The 19268-nt window shown below is 42.3% G+C and overlaps 1 long non-coding RNA gene, 4 other non-coding genes and 1 pseudogene across 5 annotated transcripts; 1 reads left to right on the top strand and 5 right to left on the bottom strand.

Annotated features, from left to right (window-relative positions):
- The first annotated feature begins 820 nt into the window (after positions 1-820).
- On the top strand, positions 821-2400 carry LOC146502601 (uncharacterized). The gene is made up of 2 exons (XR_014869216.1): positions 821-1207; positions 1311-2400. It is a non-coding gene; the product is annotated as an uncharacterized LOC146502601 (long non-coding RNA).
- Positions 2118-2416, bottom strand: LOC146502600 (signal recognition particle RNA). The gene has a single exon (XR_014869667.1).
- A 1759-nt stretch (positions 2417-4175) lies between these two features.
- On the bottom strand, positions 4176-4258 carry trnal-gag (transfer RNA leucine (anticodon GAG)). Its single transcript has one exon. It is a non-coding gene; the product is annotated as a tRNA-Leu (tRNA).
- A 5220-nt stretch (positions 4259-9478) lies between these two features.
- LOC146502598 (signal recognition particle RNA) lies at positions 9479-9729 on the bottom strand (annotated as a pseudogene).
- Positions 9730-18361: 8632 nt separating this feature from the next.
- trnal-cag (transfer RNA leucine (anticodon CAG)) lies at positions 18362-18444 on the bottom strand. The gene has a single exon. It is a non-coding gene; the product is annotated as a tRNA-Leu (tRNA).
- A 481-nt stretch (positions 18445-18925) lies between these two features.
- Positions 18926-18997, bottom strand: trnaq-cug (transfer RNA glutamine (anticodon CUG)). The gene has a single exon. It is a non-coding gene; the product is annotated as a tRNA-Gln (tRNA).
- Positions 18998-19268: the final 271 nt, after the last annotated feature.

Here is a 19268-nt window from a genome sequence, read left to right as displayed (position 1 = left end):
CAGTGTGTGGTGTGGAATAAAACTGTGACAGTGTCAGAAATTTTGCTTGATCATCTGAGCATAGCTGCTGCTGCTACTAGCAGCAATAAATAGAATCAGTTTTTAAATTTTAGCGCAGGTTTGCTTTGATGCAAATATTTGCAGTCTGCTATATGTGTTTAAATCACTGTCTGCCTGTAATGTGTTAGAGGGAAGATGAGGGAGGCACAGGAGAGGAGAAAACTGGAGGAGGAGCTGAAAGAGCAGCAGAGGCTCATTGATGCTCTCACTGCTGAAACCATGACTCTGAGAGAGGAGGCTACAGCCCTGCATTTGGGACTGGGCTTAGGTTATTGTTAGTCCAGCTATGCTGATAAAACATGACTTGGTGTGCCTCTCAGGCAGGGTTACAGCAGCGGACGACAGAGCTGGAGCGGAACACTGAAGCTGTGTGCAGAAAGGGGCACCAGCGGCTCCTGTCTTTAAGAAGGCTTTTTTGTTTCCACGTTGATAAAACCATGATGGTTTTATTTCACCGTGCTTTTAATGAATCTGTTTTGTCCTTTTCCTTGGTGTGGTGGTTTGGATAGTTATCTGAAAGGAGCAGAAACTCTCTCAGATTGTTAAGTGGTCTAAAAGGCTGATTGGAGAACCACAGATGAAATTTTCTGTACACCAGACAGTTACAGCGGTCAGCTGGTTTAATTTTTCTTGATGATCCTTCACACAGTGAGAATCGTTTTCTTCCTCCCGGACAAAGGTTTCTGGTCCCAAACTGTGAAAACGACAAGATTTAAAAAGTCACATTTGTGGATTATATGATGGCCAAAATTTTGTTGTCAGTATTTTTTGCTGTACTTTTTTGTTTTCTGTTGTTTCTTCGATTCATGAGAACAAATCTAACTACAGTTACATATTAAATACCTGAACCTTAAAATGTTCAAATCAAAGATTCCCAGCTAGTTCCGAACCCAGCGTCCACATAGAAGTAATTGGCAAATTGAAAAAGAAGGTTGGTTGCAAAGTGGTTTGCAGAAGAAACGGCTTAAAAAACACAGCAAATATGAACTTTCTTTGAAATCGTTTATTATATATCTGGCATTAGAGGTGAACATAAACACTTATCTAATGTCATTTCAGCTCTCAATGCCACCGTGGCTGTTCAGAGAGGAAACATCAGTCCTGGTTTCTCAGGTTCTTAATCCTGATCCGCCTCAGAGCAAGTCAGGTAATATCTGCAAGGGATGGATTTTCTCCAAAATGAAATACTCTGTTTGAAGATGAGATCATGTCAGAAAATCAGTGTTGTTCTTCTTTTATATGCTGAACAGACTGGATCGGTAATCACACCAGCAGAGCCAGGAAGTGTGTTTCCCAGGGTTCAGAGCTGGAAGGCTCCCCTGTTGCCTCTCTCAGCGGGGATCAGTCCAGTCTGGGCCTGCTGCAGGCCATGTTGGGTCAGGTGGAGCTGGATAAAAACAAAAACAAATAAACAAAAACAAATAAAAATAATTACAAAGAAAATATATTGATTTAAAAGTTTGTGTTAAATGTTGTAAGTCAGATCGAAATAGAAAGATCAGGTGTGGGTGGACAGGAATGATTAGATGTCAACAACTTGATTGGATGGCCAAAGTGTGAAATGTGACGTCCTGTGAGGGAAGCGTGAAAAAGCGTGAGCAGGTATAAAAATTAGGTAAAAAAAGACATTCTGGGTTCTTCCATTTTGTCTTTTGCGAGATGAGCAGTTGGGAAGGTTGGATGTAAGAGGTTCACAGTTGAAAGTTCAAGCAGAGACGCTAGAGGGGGAACCACAGCCCAACCTGTGAACTGGTTTCAAATGAATGCCCAGCTGCTTTCCTGTTGGGTGATTTTCATCAACACAGAACACGGGGATAAATGCATTTTTGGTTCCATCCTCTCTCCTCACCAATAAAATGTCCTACTTTGAGTTTGTCTCCACCTGCTGGGCGGTGGCGTGTTTAGGGTGGAGGATGTAGTTGCAGCTGTCCTGCAGGTGGGGGTAGTGCAGGACAAGCAGAGCAGCAGATTTGTGAGTGTTTTGGACTTGAATTAAAAAGACCAAGACGTGCTGATGAGGTTGCTGTGTGAGGTAGAGACAGGTATAAGGATGTGTATAAAGATTGGGTCTCGCTGTATTGCTCAGGCTGCACTACAGCATCTATTCACAGGCGCGATCCCACTACTGAGCAACACGGGGGCTTTGACCTGCTCCGTCTCCGACCTGGGCCGGTGCACCCCTCCTTAGGTGACCTGGTGGTCCCAGGCTCCCCCAGGATCACCATATCAATGCCGAACTTAGTGCGGACACCCGATCGACATAGCCTGCTGCAGCTCAGAGCTCCTGGGCTCAAACGATCCTCCAACCTCAGCCTCCCGGTAGCTTGGATTACAGGCACACGCCACCGCACCCGGCGAGAAGCAGCTACGTTAACAGGGCTTTTAACTATGTCTGAGGTGACATCATGACACTAACCTGCTGCCCATCATTAGCAAAGTTGTAATGATGGGCAGCAAAGATGAGGAATGAATGGTGCACAATTGTTATATGCAAGTTTTTAGAAAGCTCGTGGTTAACCCAAGAGTATTTTGTCACAATATCAAGAAGAGTAAAGCTTCAATGTCAGAAGTGGCATTCAAAGCCACGCCTCCAGGGGAGACTGCAACGTGAACACAGCGCCTTCGACCGCTCAGACATTCTGACATTGCAGCGTCAGTTTGGTGGAGGTTACCACTGTTAGATACTTTGGAAGAAACAAACATTATCCTTCTCATAACACATATAGCAGCTGTTCAGCCATGGAAACCATTGTAGCCAATAATCTACAATGTCATCCATACTGATCATTTGGCTAAATACTTTTTGGCAGGTTGCCATGACCTGACAGTTCCCATATTTTCATATCATTTCCATGGTGTAATGGTTAGCACTCTGGACTTTGAATCCAGCGATCTGAGTTCATATCTCGGTGGACCTGCTTTTTGGGAGGTGAAACCATACTGCATGTCACGTAATGATAACTTGTGCAGGTTTTTGGTCTCCAAGCGGTCTAAGGCACTGCGTTCAGGTCGCAGTCTCCTCTGGAGGCGTTTGTTCGAATATAGCAGCTGTTCAGCCATGTAAACACATACTACGAAGCTCGTGGCGCCCACTTTCTGTGCTGACTTTGAGGTCGGAAGAGGTTTGGAGCTGTGCAGTTAGAGAGTCAGCAGAGTGTTTTTGACTTTTGCGCACAAGCCCACCTCAGCACTCGGATACTCCAATCTGCAACTTTGTGTGGGTTGTAACTGAATTTCAGACAGCTCTTTAGTACCACATAGTGACTGACAAGTGAAGGAACTCTTTAGTGATTGACAAGTGTTTTGTAAAGGCAGACGTCATGGTTAGCTGCTTGATTTTATAAAGCTCTCACAGAAAGCACAAGTCATACAGAAATTCAATGTGCCAGAGTAGACATGCAGTATGGTTTCACCCCCCAAAAATCAGGTCCCACCGATTTCACCAGATTTCACTCCATAAGAGTTTCCTCTTTTCAACACTCTCCCAATTCATCCAGTGACCCTGCTTGGCCAGCGCTATGGCTCTGGCGCGTCTTACTGTTTCCTCCTTTCGACACACCTCCTCCACCACCATTTTTTGACGTTCGGTTACAAATGCCTGTTGCCACTGAGGTTGCCAAGACCAAATCCTTCTCTGCCCTGTTGGACGCGACCCACCACGTCATTATGGCTCAGAGCCGATTTGGCCTGTAGCACAGACGTTGCCAGGTATCATTGAGGTCTACATTATACCACCGTCCCAGGCTCTTGATGGACGTCTCTTAGACTGTTGGAATTGGTTCTCCACTGATATAGAATTTCCCGTTTCAAGTGTATTTTGTCACAACAGTAAGAAGTCTTCAAAGGTTGATTCTGTTCATCTGAATGTAACGTTTTCAGTGGGAGAAACGTCTCGTCACTCATCCAAGTGACTTCTTCAGTCTCAGCTGACTGCAGGTTTCCCCAATCTTATAAACAGTATATTTGCATAATGACTGAAAGCAGCCAACTGAAGGAAGAGTGGGTTTGGAGGTCAGTTCCTTCATCAAGATTATGCAAATTCTCATGACCACTGATCAACAACCACTGATCAAAGACCCATGAGTAGCAGTAAGAAAGAAGTGCAAAGATACAATTGTCAGAAGTGGGATTCGAACCCACGCCTCCAGGAGAGACTGCGACCTCAACGCAGCGCCTTAGACCGCTCGGCCATCCTGACATGTTGGAGCTTACCACTGGTGAATAATCCAGCGCAGTTGCTGATTTCCATACGACATACTTGTATGTTAAGTGCTTGTAATAAAAAACAAATAAAAATAATTACAAAGAAAATATATTGATTTAAAAGTTTGTGTTAAATGTTGTAAGTCAGATCGAAATAGAAAGATCAGGTGTGAGTGGACAGGAATGACCAGATGTCAACAACTTGATTGGATGGCCAAAGTGTGAAATGTGACGTCCTGTGAGGGAAGCGTGAAAAAGTGTGAGCAGGTATAAAAATTAGGTAAAAAAAGACATTCTGGGTTCTTTCATTTTGTCTTTTGTGAGATGAGCAGTTGGGAAGGTTGGATGTAAGAGGTTCACAGTTGAAAGTTCAAGCAGAGACGCTAGAGGGGGAACCACAGCCCAACCTGTGAACTGGTTTATGAATGCCCAGCTGCTTTCCTGTTGGGTGATTTTCATCAACACAGAACACGGGGATAAATGCATTTCTGGTTCCATCCTCTCTCCTCACCAATAAAATGTCCTACTAATCCTTCTCTGCCCTGTTGGACGCGACCCACCACGTCATTATGGCTCAGGGCCGATTTGGCCTGTAGCACAGACGTGGCTGGGTACCACTTCCTCCCTGTTGCTAGGGTGGGAGCAGCGCCCCTCACTATGGGGTCCCGGGAGTCCTTGAGTGACATCTCAAGCCTCACTCAAGGAGTGCAGTGTTGTTGTTTAGTTTTTCAAGTTGCCAGGTATCATTGAGGTCTACATTATACCACCGTCCCAGGCTCTTGATGGACGTCTCTTAGACTTTTGGAATTGGTTCTCCACTGATATAGAATTGCTTGGCTGTCAGTTTTCCTTTTAGGATGGAGATGCTGCAAGATTTACTTCGCTTAAACTCCATTCTTGCCCATTCGATGTTTTCCTGGAGCTTCTGTAGCAATGAAGCTTTTTAAAACTGCTTTTGGTTAATTTTTTGCCTGTTTTATTTTCTCTTTTTAAATCTTTTTATGACTTGTAATCTTGTAATCTCAGCTAACAGATCATCTGCAGAGGAATGGTTTATTTGAAGAGTTTCAGTCAGGTTTCAGAGTTCATCACAGCACAGAAACAGCTTTATTGAAGGTTACAAATGATCTTCTTATGGCCTCTGACAGTGGACTCATCTCTGTGCTTGTCCTTCTTGACCTTAGTGCAGCATTCGATACTGTTGACCATAATATTCTATTAGAGCGATTAGAACATGCTGTAGGTATTACAGGTATTGCACTGCAGTGGTTTGTATCATATCTATCTAATAGACTCCAATTTGTGCATGTAAATGGAGAGTCCTCTTCACACACTGAGGTTAATTATGGAGTTCCACAGGGTTCGGTGCTAGGACCAATTCTGTTTACATTATACATGCTTCCCCTAGGCAGCATCATTAGAAGACATAGCATACATTTTCACTGCTATGCAGATGACACCCAGCTCTATCTGTCCATGAAGCCAGATAACACACACCAATTAGTTAAACTGCAGGAATGTCTTAAAGACATAAAGACTTGGATGGCCACTAACTTTCTGCTTCTTACAGTTTTTTCTGATTGCTTAAGCACATTTTTTGTAACTATTGGCTATTTTTGCAAAACTCTACACACAAATAAGAAAACCTGTCACCCAATTATCAAAACATTGTAGTTCTCTTGCAAAAGCGAACACAGCTAGATTAACTCTTCACACCTTCGTAAAAATGGTGTTTTCGTATCAAACAGTACACACAAGCCATCATCTACTAAGCACACAATGCGCCAACTGCACACTGATGGTATGAATACAAAACACATCTGGCTTTTGCTTTCTCTGTGTACAGATGTCAATTGAACATTCTGCCTCTGCCCCCAACATCTGGACGTCTAGCAATTCTGTAAAGTAACAATTTCAGTATTTTTGCATGTATGGTACTGTTGTGTTTCTCATTAGAGTATGGCAGTGCTACAAAGCACTTACCGATTCTCATTTCGAAATGTCCTAATGATGCTTGCCACAGTGTAGCGGCTCAGTTTAGGCTGAACCCGTTGGCCAGCTTCCCTCAGGGTCATCCCATGGTTGATGACATGGTCCACTATTGTAGCCCTGATGTCATCAGTTATTCTGTTTCTTACTCTTCTTACCCTTCCTCTTTCCCCTCCTCGTCCTCTTCTTGCTCCTCTTTGTCCTCTTCCTCTAACTTCCTCTAACCCTCTTGCTTCTTCACCTCCACGTCCTCTTCCTCCAACTTCTTCACCTCCACGTCCTCTCCCTCGGCCTCCTCTGATTCTCACTCTTCTCACTCTTACTGCTCCTTCCATTGTACTCCACATAGACAGCTTACCTGTGGCCTGTTTATAGTGCTTAGGCTGATTGCAAAGTGGACTAATTATCTAAAACAGTTTTCACATCTGAAAGTGTGCCAGACAGTTGGCAAAATAGTGTTAATGATAGCCATACATGTGTATAATTTTGCTAGGAGTGTGTTGGAAATTTGGTAATTGAGTGTAAGCAGTGAGTTGTGCCTACAGTTTTGCAAAGTGTGTGTTACAAAATTGCAAACTGAGTGCAAAGCAGTGTTTGTGCTTTTAGTTTTGCAAACTCAGTGAGTGGTTTTGCTATAAGTGTTAATAGTTTTAGGAATTGTGCTATAAGAATCACAGTTAGGGTTTAAGCATTCAGAAAAAACTGTAAATATCTCCCTTTTGATTCAAAGCTGAATTTCAAAGCAAACACTGAAGCTGTGTGCAGAAAGGGGCACCAGCGGCTCCTGTCTTTAAGAAGGATTTTTTGTTTCCACGTTGATACAGTTTTTTCTGAATGCTTAAACCCTAACTGTGATTCTTATAGCACAATTCCTAAAACTATTAACACTTATAGCAAAACCACTCACTGAGTTTGCAAAACTAAAAGCACAAACACTGCTTTGCACTCAGTTTGCAATTTTGTAACACACACTTTGCAAAACTGTAGGCACAACTCACTGCTTACACTCAATTACCAAATTTCCAACACACTCCTAGCAAAATTATACACATGTATGGCTATCATTAACACTATTTTGCCAACTGTCTGGCACACTTTCAGATGTGAAAACTGTTTTAGATAATTAGTCCACTTTGCAATCAGCCTAAGCACTATAAACAGGCCACAGGTAAGCTGTCTATGTGGAGTACAATGGAAGGAGCAGTAAGAGTGAGAAGAGTGAGAATCAGAGGAGGCCGAGGGAGAGGACGTGGAGGTGAAGAAGTTGGAGGAAGAGGACGTGGAGGTGAAGAAGCAAGAGGGTTAGAGGAAGTTAGAGGAAGAGGACAAAGAGGAGCAAGAAGAGGACGAGGAGGGGAAAGAGGAAGGGTAAGAAGAGTAAGAAACAGAATAACTGATGACATCAGGGCTACAATAGTGGACCATGTCATCAACCATGGGATGACCCTGAGGGAAGCTGGCCAACGGGTTCAGCCTAAACTGAGCCGCTACACTGTGGCAAGCATCATTAGGACATTTCGAAATGAGAATCGGTAAGTACTTTGTAGCACTGCCATACTCTAATGAGAAACACAACAGTACCATACATGCAAAAATACTGAAATTGTTACTTTACAGAATTGCTAGACGTCCAGATGTTGGGGGCAGAGGCAGAACGTTCAATTGACATCTGTACACAGAGAAAGCAAAAGCCAGATGTGTTTTGTATTCATACCATCAGTGTGCAGTTGGCGCATTGTGTGCTTAGTAGATGATGGCTTGTGTGTACTGTTTGATACGAAAACACCATTTTTACGAAGGTGTGAAGAGTTAATCTAGCTGTGTTCGCTTTTGCAAGAGAACTACAATGTTTTGATAATTGGGTGACAGGTTTTCTTATTTGTGTGTAGAGTTTTGCAAAAATAGCCAATAGTTACAAAAAATGTGCTTAAGCAATCAGAAAAAACTGTAGTTCACTTTGCAATCAGCCCAAGCACTATAATACAGGTAAGCTCTGTGTGTGGAGTACAATGGAGGGAGCAGGAAGAGTGAGAAGTAGAGGAGGCCGAGGAAGAGGACGTGGAGGTGAAGAAGTAGGATGAAGAGGACGACAAGGACAAGGAGGAACAAGAGGAGGACGAGGAGGGGGGAGAGGAGGACGAGGAGGGGGCAGAGGAAGGGTAAGAAGAGTAAGAAATAGAATTGCTGATGACATCAGAGCTACAATAGTGGACCATGTAATCAACCGTGGAATGACCCTGAGGGAAGCTGGTCGACGGGTTCAGCCTAACTCGAGCCGCTACACTGTAGCAAGCATCATAAGGACATTTTGAAATGAGAATCGGTTAGTACAGTCACTTTGCACTAAGATTTGTAGCACTGCCATATGCTAATGAGAAACACAACAATACCATAGATGTAAAAATACTGAAATTGTTACTTTACAGAATTGCTAGATGACCAGATGCTGGGGGCAGAGGAAGCCTGTTCACTGCAGACCAAGAAACCCATATAGTCAATATGGCGATTGCAAATAATCCTATACTTGGAAATAAACACTTGTGTTTGTTTTGATGTGTGTAAATAAACACCAGTACTTGAAGTTTGGATCCCTCCATGTTTACAGACCTATGACAAAAGTATGAGCTCAAACTGACATGGCCTAGCTTGTGCACAGAGAAAGCAAAAGCCAGATGTGTTTTGTATTCATACCATCAGTGTGCAGTTGGCGCATTGTGTGCTTAGTAGATGATGGCTTGTGTGTACTGTTTGATACGAAAACACCATTTTTACGAAGGTGTGAAGAGTTAATCTAGCTGTGTTCGCTTTTGCAAGAGAACTACAATGTTTTGATAATTGGGTGACAGGTTTTCTTATTTGTGTGTAGAGTTTTGCAAAAATAGCCAATAGTTACAAAAAATGTGCTTAAGCAATCAGAAAAAACTGTAATTACCTGCAGCGCAAACACAGCACAGATTGAGGATAAATGAACGATGTGACATATTTTCAGTGCCTACCAAACAAACCTGAGCGCTGCATTGCAATGAGGTGTGCAAGCCAGCAGGTGCAGGTGGAGTGGCTAATTTCGGAACAAACAGTGATGGAGCTTCTCCTTCGCACTTCACACAGACACATTTACTCTGCTGGAGAATATTCAGGCAGAGCAGAGTTTTGGACTTGAATTAAAAAGACCAAGACGTGCTTATGAGGTTGCTGTGTGAGGTAGAGACAGGTATAAGGATGTGTATAAAGATTGGGTCTCGCTGTATTGCTCAGGTTGCACTACAGCATCTATTGACAGGTGCGATCCCACCTGGGCCGGTGCACCCCTCCTTAGGTGACCTGGTGGTTCCAGGCTTCCCCAGGATCACCATATCAATGCCGAACTTAGACCCGATCGACATAGCCTGCTGCAGCTCAGAGCTCCTGAGCTCAAACGATCCTCCAACCTCAGCCTCCCGGTAGCTTGGATTACAGGCACACGCCACCGCACCCGGTGAGAAGCAGCTACGTTAACAGGGCTTTTAACTACGTCTGAGGTGACATCATGACACTAACCTGCTGCCCATCATTAGCAAAGTTGTAATGATGGGCAGCAAAGATGAGGAATGAATGGTGCACAATTGTTATATGCAAGTTTTTAGAAAGCTCGTGGTTAACCCAAGAGTATTTTGTCACAATATCAAGAAGAGTAAAGCTTCAATGTTAGAAGAGGGATTCAAAGCCACGCCTCCAGGGGAGACTGCAACCTAAACACAGCGCCTTCGACCGCTCAGCCATTCTGACATTGCAATGTCAATTTGGTGGAGGTTACCACTGTTAGATACTTTGGAAGAAACAAACATTATCCTTCTCATAACACATATAGCAGCTGTTCAGCCACGGATCCGCCGCTTACCGCCAGGATTGGCCTGGTAAATGCTAGGTCCCTAGCGAACAAAACTTTTATCCTGAAGGATTTTTTCACATCCCGAGGACTGGATTTTCTCTGTTTGTGCGAGACGTGGCTGAGCGCCGGTGAGTGCAGCATCTTCTCAGATCTTCTACCTGGCGATTGCTGCTATTTTAATTCCCCACGTATGTTGGGCCGAGGAGGAGGAATAGCTACGATCTTTAAAAGTCATTTTAAATGTAAGCAGCTATCAACCCCGTCATTCACCAGCTTTGAACTGTCTGTGTTTGAGCTGGGCTGCTCTCACACAGTGTTGTGTGCGGTGGTTTATCGGCCTCCAAAATACAATAAGGACTTTGTGAGTGACTTTGCTGACTTCTTGGCTGAATTCATGCCAAAATATGATCGTGTTCTTATTGTTGGGGATTTTAATATTCACGTGTGTTGTCCTGATATGCTCATGGCGAAGGGCTTTTTAAACCTTATTGATTCGTTTAATCTGGTGCAATGTGTGACAGGTCCCACACATGAACGTGGACACACACTTGATCTTGTTTTATCTCATGGTTTTTCTGTTTTTAACATAGATATTTGTGATGCTGTGTTTTCTGACCACAGTCCTGTGATGTTTGAAGTTCCTCTTGCCTGTGCCTCAGTTAAACCTCGCGCTGCTGCTCAACGCCGTCGTGTTTTTAACTCCTCCACTGCTGAACACTTTTCAACAGTCTTTGACCAGATCTGTAAGATCCCGGATTTTTTATGCAGCCAGACTGAGGAACTGAGCTCATGGTTTTATTCTACCTGTCGGACTGCTTTGGACACTGTGGCTCCATTAAAAACCAGACGGCCTAAAACTAAATCTGAGCCCTGGCTGAACGACATGACCCGAGCTGTCAGGCGCGACTGCCGTCGAGTTGAGCGCAAGTGGAAAAAGGACAAACTACAAGTGTCATTCCAGATGCTGAAGGACTGTTGGCGCCAATATCAAAGAACTGTAAAAGATGCCAAAAGAAAACACTTATCTGACATTATTTTGTCAAACTGTCACAACCCGCGTGTTTTATTTAAAACTATTGACCCTGTTCTTAATGCACCATATACTGACTGTATCGAGCCCTCATCAGATGCCTGTGAAAATTTTTTACACTTTTTTATTGAGAAGGTCTCCTCCACAAGGGCTCAAATCTCTCCTTGTGCTTATGACCTCTCAGTCTCTGTTTCCTGCTCTGCTGTCTTTGACAGGTTTGAGCCTGTGACTCTGTCCTTTTTAAAGGAGACTGTTGGTCATCTTAAGCCTGCAGGGTCTCCAAATGATGCTGTCCCTCCTCGACTTTTAAAAGAGGTGTTACCCACAGTTGGTCCTTTGGTTCTTGAGCTGGTAAACCATAGTCTGATGTCAGGTGTTGTCCCTAAAGATTTTAAACATGCAGTAGTCAAACCCCTGATTAAAAAACCTGCTCTTGATCCTACGGTTCTTGCAAACTACAGGCCTATCTCCAAACTACCTTTTCTTTCCAAAATTCTGGAAAAGGTAGTTTACAGCCAAATAATGGCCTTCCTGGAAAAGCAAAATGTTTTAGAGGTTTTCCAATCTGGTTTTAAACCCTTTCATAGCACTGAATCAGCCCTTTTAAAAGTTTTTAATGACATAATTCTAGCGACTGATGCTGGGGACTGTGTTGTTCTTGTGCTTTTAGATTTGACAGCTGCGTTTGATACCATGGATTATGCCATTTTATTCTCTCGTTTGGAGCACTGGGTGGGCATTAGGGGCACAGCACTGGAGTGGCTCAGGTCCTACTTGGCGGGGCGAACTTTTTGTATCAGCCTTGGTGACTATGTGTCGTCCTCCGCTCCCCTCTTGTGTGGTGTCCCACAGGGCTCAGTTCTAGGCCCCCTCCTCTTCTCTTTATATCTGCTTCCTCTTGGTTCTGTACTGAGAAAGCACGGCATTCCTTTCCACTTTTATGCTGATGACTGTCAGATCTATGTCCCTCTAAAGAAAAAAGGCAGATACCTTACACAGCCATTACTTCAGTGTCTCGATGACATTAAGGCTTGGATGTCTGTTAACTTTTTAAAATTCAGTGATAAAAAGACCGAGGTGATGGTTTTTGGTAGCCCCACTGAGACCCCCAATGTGTATGTAGATTCCCTGGCACAGTATGTTAAGCCAACTGTCACAAACCTGGGGGTCAAAGTGGACTGTGATCTGAAGTTTGATAATCAGATAAAAGCAGTGGTAAAATCAAGCTTCTTTCACCTCAGGCAGCTGGCAAAATAAAGCCAATTCTTTCACGGCAGCACTTTGAGACAGTGATCCACGCCTTTGTTAGCACTCGGCTGGATTACTGTAATGCACTTTATATTGGGGTCAGCACATTATATATTAGTCATCTACAGAGGGTGCAAAATGCCGCAGCTCGTCTTTTAACTGGCACTCGAAAGTTTGAGCACATTTCCCCTGTTTTAGCTTCACTTCACTGGCTGCCCATTTCTTTTAGGATTCATTTTAAAATTCTTTTATTTACTTTTAAAGCTCTCCATGGCCTAGCCCCATCTTATCTCTCTGAGCTGCTACAGCCTTATACACCCACCCGCTCTCTCAGGTCAGCTGATCAGCTGCTCCTGAATATACCCAGGACTGGGCGTAAACTTAGAGGAGATCGTGCTTTTGCTGTAGCAGCTCCAAAACTGTGGAACGAGCTTCCTTTAGAGATTAGACAGGCCAGTACGTTATCTGTTTTTAAGTCCCTCTTGAAAACCCACCTTTTTACCCTGGCATTTGACACCACGTGAGATGTTGTTTTTTTAAATTTTTTTAAATTTTTTTATTTTTAGTTGTTTTTAGGTGATTCAATGGTGTTTTATATTGTTTTTGTTTCAATATAGGGCTGTTTTAATTTTATGTTTTATGTGTTTTACTTATTTATTTTGTTGTTTTTTGTTATTCTATTGTTTTAACTTATTTTCTGTACAGCACTTTGTTCCTGTGCTGGGTATTTTAAAGTGCTCTATAAATAAAATTGGATTGGATTGGATTGGATTGGAAACGTAGTGCGAATAATCTACAATGTCATCAATACTGATTGGCTGAATACTTTTTGGCAGGTTGCCATGACCTGACAGTTCATACATTTTCACATCGGTTCTGTGATGTAATGGTTAACCCTCTGGACTTTGAATCCAGCGATATGAGTTCAAATCTCGGTGGAACCTGCTTTTTGGGAGGTGAAACCATACTGCATGTCACGTAATGATAACATTTGCAGGTTTTTGGTCGCCAAGCGGTCTAAGGCACCGCGTTCAGGTCACAGTCTGCTCTGGAGGCATTTGTTCGAATATAGCAGCTGTTCAGCCATGTAAACACATACTACGAAGCTCGTGGCGCCCACTTTCTGTGCTGATTTTGAGGTCGGAAGAGGTTTGGAGCTGTGCAGTTAGAGAGTCAGCAGAGTGTTTTTGACTTTTGCGCACAAGCCCACCTCAGCACTCGGATACTCCAATCTGTAACATTGTGTGGGTTGTAACTTAATTTCAGACAGCTCTTTAGTACCACATAGTGACTGACAAGTGAAGGAACTCTTTAGTGATTGACAAGTGTTTTGTAAAGGCAGACATCATGGTTAGCTGCTTGATTTTATAAAGCTCTCACAGAAAGCACAAGTCATACAGAAATTCAATGTGCCAGAGTAGACATGCAGTATGGTTTCACCCCCCAAAAATCAGATTTCACTCCATAAGAGTTTCCTCTTTTCAACACTCTCCCAATTCATCCAGTGACCCTGCTTGGCCAGCGCTATGGCTCTGGCGTGTCTTACTGTTTCCTCCTTTCGACACACCTCCTCCACCACCATTTTTTGACGTTCGGTTACAGATGCCTGTTGCCACTGAGGTTGCCAAGACCAAATCCTTCTCTGCCCTGTTGGACGCGACCCATCACGTCATTATGGCTCAGAGCCGATTTGGCCTGTAGCACAGACGTGGCTGGGTACCACTTCCTCCCTGTTGCTAGGGTGGGAGCAGTGCCCCTCACTATGGGGTCCCGGGAGTCCTTGAGTGACATCTTAAGCCTCACTCAAGGAGTGCAGTGTTTTTAACCCTCTTATGCATAAATTATGAAAGCCTTGGTCAAGATTTTTTTCTTAAGTGTTTTTATTCTTCTCAGGACATGAAAAAAAAAGTTCAACTCATTTTTTCCAAAAATATGTTTTTTTTATAAAGTTATAGACTTGTCCACTTCAGTAGACTACATGCACCCGAGCACTCAGCATGAAATACTGGGAACTTACTGTAAAAATGAATTATCTTGTGTTCTATTGGAAATATACAAACACTTGTTTGCTTGTATGCTTTGAAAAACATCTCAGCAATTTTTTGGAACTTTCAACTCATATAGCCCCAATGTTTAGGTGTAAATAACAAAATCAATCAACAGTCCTGTTGGCAACATCTTCAGGGGATTGGCCAGCACAGGACGAGACCATGTGGAGGACAGAACTGTGGAGCCAACGTGTGACAGTGATGTTTGCATTATTGCTGACAACAGAACAAGCTCCTCTGCCCAGTTCTTTCAGTTGTTTTTCACTCTTGAGTTTGTTATCTGCTCCCTTCAGCCTGTTTGCTCTGCATGTACCTGTGCCATAGATCCCTTGGTCTTTCAAGGCCTCGATGAGTGGAATGCTGCAGCAGAAGTTATCAAAAAACACCTTGTGATTTTTGTGTTTTATGTCATCACAAAGATGCATCACCACATCTCAAGCCATTCCCAATTCATTGATGCGACCACTACTTGCAGAGCCTTGGTACACTTCAAATCTATTCATATAGCCTGAGGTTCCTGCTCTCACCCATACCTTCACTCCCCAGGGTTTGGGCTTTTTTGGTATGTATTGCTTGATGGACAATAGGCCTTTGAAAGGAATTATCTGCTCATCAACTGACTGAAGTTCATCAGGGTCTGCTGCTGCATTGAATGTCTCCCGAAGAGCACATGGGATTGGTCTTATTTTGAAGAGCCTGTCTGTGTTTGCTGGCTGGTAAGTCAAGTTATCTACAAAGTGCAGGTATCTCAGGATTTGCTCATATCTGTTTACAGACATGGCATTTGCAACTATTCCAAGACGAAGACTGTCCTCACTAGACCAGTACATTCGTGCCCTAGGATACCGAATGTACCCCATGATCAGGTTGATCCCTAAAAAACCAGCATCTCTTCTCCTGTTACTGACAGATTTTCTTTCCCTTTTTTGTAGAGCATACAAGTTGGTGTTGTATGTTATATTATCAATTAGATCTGCTGGAAACAGATTTTTGAAGAAATCTATGGGATCCTTCCCCTCCACATTCAATTTCCACTCTCCTAGATAGGAGGAAAGTCTCCATCAAAGTCATTGTCTTGGACTTTCCAAACATTTTTGCGGTCTTGAGTATGGTCAGGTGCCATGTGCTCATCTCCTACAGCTCCCTGATCATGCTGACCTTCCTCTTCATCCTGGCCCTCATCATTCTCACTTTCTGTACCCTGACTGTCTGTGTCTACATCATAGGTAGCTCCTATGTCTCTGTTCTTCTCTGGCAGCGACTCATCATCACTGGACTTATCACTAAACTCATCATCACTGCACTCATTAATGAAATCATCATCAATGGAGCTGGATGGAATTTCCTGGACTATTCTGTACGCTGCCTTATTCTTTGCTGCATTTGAAGTCTACAAAATATGATAAAATAATTATTATAGTAACTCAAACTATAGCTGATCTGCACAGAAATATATATTTTAAATGAGTAGCTTTTAAATGTAACAATTATATGCTTACTTATAACCAAACAGTCCCAAGAAACAGTGAAGCAACTTATGACTTATGTTAAAAAAATATAGTGGGTGATGATGATGTCCACTTCATTGGACACATGGTTAATTGTAGTTTTCTAAATATTAGACATAACATTTTCTTATTCCAAACAGATAATATCCTTCCCTAGATGTTACTGCATATCGTCATGTTTTTTTTTACCTGTTGGGCTCTTCTAGCATAGAAGGATTGACAGGATATGCAAGCAGTGGTCGGCAGGGGTGGCAGTTTGTCTGCCATCTTTGATTCAGAGGAAATTTACTTGCAGTTGCACTAACTGAACACTGAATTGACCTCAATGGAGTATGGCAGCAGAGAGCACTCTAAAGACTAATATGCAGTTCCACCATAGAAACCAATGCATTAAAGAGATATGTATGTTTTAGTAGCTGTCCACTCCAGTGACCACTATGCATCAGAGGGTTAATCCGCCTGAGGTCATCAGCCAAGTTTTGTCTTAGTTTTTCAAGTTGCCAGGTATCATTGAGGTGTACATTATACCACCGTCCCAGGCTCTTGATGGACATCTCTTAGACTGTTGGAATTGGTTCTCCACTGATATAGAATTGCCAGTTTCAAGTGTATTTTGTCACAACAGTAAGAAGTCTTCAAAGGTTGATTCTGTTCATCTGAATGTAGCGTTTTCAGTGGGAGAAATGTCTCGTCACTCATCCAAGTGACTTCTTCAGTGTCAACTGACTGCAGGTTTCCCCAATCTTATAAACAGTATATTTGCATAATGACTGAAAGCAGCAAGCTGAAGGAACAGTGGGCTTGGAGGTCAGTTCCTTCATCATGATTATGCAAATTCTCATGACCATTGATCAACAACCACTGATCAAAGACCCATGAGTACACAGCAAATTCAAAAGTGTTAAATGTTTTGGTGTTAGTAGTCTTAGAGTTAATTTTACTCTAAGTAGAGTCACATGCTTTTAATGTAACTCTGAGGTGTAAAATGATAGTAGTTAAAATCGAGTGTTAAAAATTAGTGTTTCTATTTCAAATCTGGAGGTGTTACAATGGAAACATTAACTCTTGACCTCTTAACTCTGAACTCCTAGAGGGGCTATGACACTAATAGAGTAAATTCACAGACTCCGCCCCCAGCACGGCTCCAATCGAAGCTGAAGTGAAGCCGTTTCAGAACATTTTGCTCTACATATTTGAGTTGTTTGCCATGCTTGGTAAGTCATTTTTTCAAAGATTGTTTCAATTATTATTATTAGCTTTTACTTCTGTGGCTCTTTGGAGTTGAGACAAAGCTGTGTGAAAGGCATTAGCCATGTTGCTCGCTGATAGCACCGCTCGCTGTTTTAGCTAGCTGAAAGGTATTGTTTTCGGCAAATACCACAGCCTTGAAAAAAAGCTTGCATGTGAATTTTCGGTTAAATTTTTTGGTCAAATACACTTAAAACAATGTCTAGAATGTGAAATGTTGGTATAATGGTGCTACTTGAAGCCTGAAAACGATCTCCCATAAAAAACGAGCAAACAGCAGTAGCAGATGTCCTGACTGGGTTCTACGTTAGCATTTAGATCCCTCCAGAGTTTTGTGCACACGGTTTAGGTAAAAATGAAAAAGGTTGAGGTTTTACATTTAGTTCAGTACTACCTGTTGCCTGTGTCCTTATCTTTTGGGAAAATACTTTACACAAGTAATGTCTCAAAAAGGATTCCTTTTTTTTTTTACTGTGCTGCAATTGATTTGTGCCATTAATTAGTGTCAACTAATTTTTATTCAATCTCCACATAGGATATGCTTGTGAAGATGGAATATGGGGGAGAGCAGAAGTGCGCTGAAGTTCCACAAAGTGATGAATGAAGGACATGCATATTGTATTTTGTATTTATTGAAATAAGTGATGAGAATGCTGTTATTTGCATTTACTAGCTCACCTATGTCAGACCTTTTGATAAACGAAATTCTAATGAAAGTGAGAACATGTACACTGTTACATCTTTCAGAAAATGTTTTGAAATTGTGGTGCACAGTTCAGAATAAATGTTTTTCAAAAACCATTGCGTCTTTTTAGTAAATGTTTATTTCCAAAAGAAATTTCTAGAAGTTCAGAACAGTAAAATTCCCGCTTTTTAGAATTAATTAGAAGATAACTCTTACGTAGTTAAACTAAAATACTCTTTGAGAGTTAATATATAAACTCTTAACACCAAGTGTTAAATTATCAACTCCAGAGAGATTTGGTGTTTAACACTAAATCAGAGTTAACGTACCAACTCTCCAAAAAGAGTTAAATTAACACTCTCTGGTGTGGACCCATATAGACACTTTAAAAGTGTTGAAATCAAATCTGACAGTGTTAATTTGGACATGCTGGATTTGCTGTGTAGCAGTAAGAAAGAAGTGCAAAGAAACAATTGTCAGAAGTGGGATTCGAACCCACGCCTCCAGGTGAGACTGCGACCTGAACACAGCGCCTTAGACCGCTCGGCCATCCTGACAGGTTGGAGCTCACCACTAGTGAATAATCCAGCGCAGTTGCTGATTTCCATACGACATACTTGTATGTTAAGTGCATGTAATAAACAAAAACAAATAAAAATAATTACAAAGAAAATATATTGATTTAAAAGTTTGTGTTAAATGTTGTAAGTCGGATCGAAATAGCTGCTGTTCAGCCATGGAAACCCATACCACGATGCTCATGTTTGTTTTTTGGTGTTAAAGACAGAGGAGGTTTAGTGCTGTACAGTTGTTGAGTCAGCAGCGTGTTTGTGACTTTTACTCTGTAACTTTGTGTGGTGTGCAACTGAATTTCAGAGAGCTCTTTAGTACTACTCTTTAGCGATTGACAAGTCTTTTGTAAAGGCAGACTTCATGGTTAGCTGCTTGATTTTATACGGCGGTCACTGAAAACACAATTCATACAGAAATTCAAAGTGCCAGAGGAGACATGTAGTATGGTTTCACCTCCCAAAAATCAGGTCCCACCGAGATTTGAACTCAGATGGCTGGATTCAGAGTCCAGAGTGCTAACCATTACACCATGGAACCCCTGTTGTAGTGTTTATACTGTCAGGTCGTGGCAACCTGTCAAAAAGTATTCTGAATTAAGTAAGAACGGTTCCATGTAAACCCATGCCGGAGGTGGATCAGATGAGAAATAGTATATCATCATGCGCAATTGTGCAGCCCAGTAGTACCACTGAAAGTTAGGACCCTTAAGCCCACCCCTGTCAAATGGCAGATATAATAGAGTTAACTGAAGCCGATGGCGATGATTTTGCCAAATAAAATTGGTAATAATTTTCTTTAAGTTAAGAAA

Source organism: Neolamprologus multifasciatus, chromosome 15 (assembly GCF_963576455.1).
Source record: "Neolamprologus multifasciatus chromosome 15, fNeoMul1.2, whole genome shotgun sequence".
Classification (NCBI taxonomy): Eukaryota; Metazoa; Chordata; class Actinopteri; order Cichliformes; family Cichlidae; genus Neolamprologus; species Neolamprologus multifasciatus.
This window is presented reverse-complemented; position numbering and strand designations above follow the sequence as displayed.